The 518-nt window shown below is 57.3% G+C and overlaps 1 protein-coding gene across 5 annotated transcripts in view; it reads left to right on the plus strand.

The window, feature by feature from the left end:
- CCNT2 (cyclin T2) overlaps nt 1-518 on the plus strand; it is a 48427-nt gene that overhangs the window by 18565 nt on the left and 29344 nt on the right. The window lies entirely within an intron of this gene.

Consider the following 518-nt stretch of genomic DNA (forward strand, 5'->3'; position numbering starts at 1 on the left):
TTTTTTTTTTTTTTGGTCTCTGATGCTGCATGATTGCATACTTCTGGTTCCAAATGAGGTGTGTAGTTGACTGGTCTGTTCGTAGCTCTGAGGTTCTACTGTATTGGAAAAGGAAATTTCCCCATCAGCAGCAATCATACCTTTTCTTGTAGTCTACAGTACTTATTTGCATGCTCAGTTACGAAAATAGTTCTCACAGACAGGTCCGGCTCCAGGCACCAGCTGAGCAAGCTGGTGCTTGGGGCGGCAGATTGTTCGAGGCGGCATTCTGCCCAATCCTAGGGCGGCACGGCCGCTTTTTTTTTTTTTTTGTTCCGCTCCAGCCGCCCTGTAGGGGGCAGCGGCGCGGAGAACCAGAGCGCCCTGCAGGGCAGTCCTCTTCCTTCCCTCCCCGCCGACCGGAGCGGCGCCCTCGCGGCAGGAGGCGGCGCAGCGTGAGGGGCTGCGTGGCAGCGCCCCTGCTGTAGCCCTGGCCGCCCCCTTCTCTCTCTCTCTCCTGCCCGCTCCCTCCTCCTCCC

This window comes from Terrapene carolina, unplaced genomic scaffold (assembly GCF_002925995.2).
Source record: "Terrapene carolina triunguis isolate 2854851 unplaced genomic scaffold, T_m_triunguis-2.0 Scaffold62, whole genome shotgun sequence".
Classification (NCBI taxonomy): domain Eukaryota; kingdom Metazoa; phylum Chordata; order Testudines; family Emydidae; genus Terrapene; species Terrapene triunguis.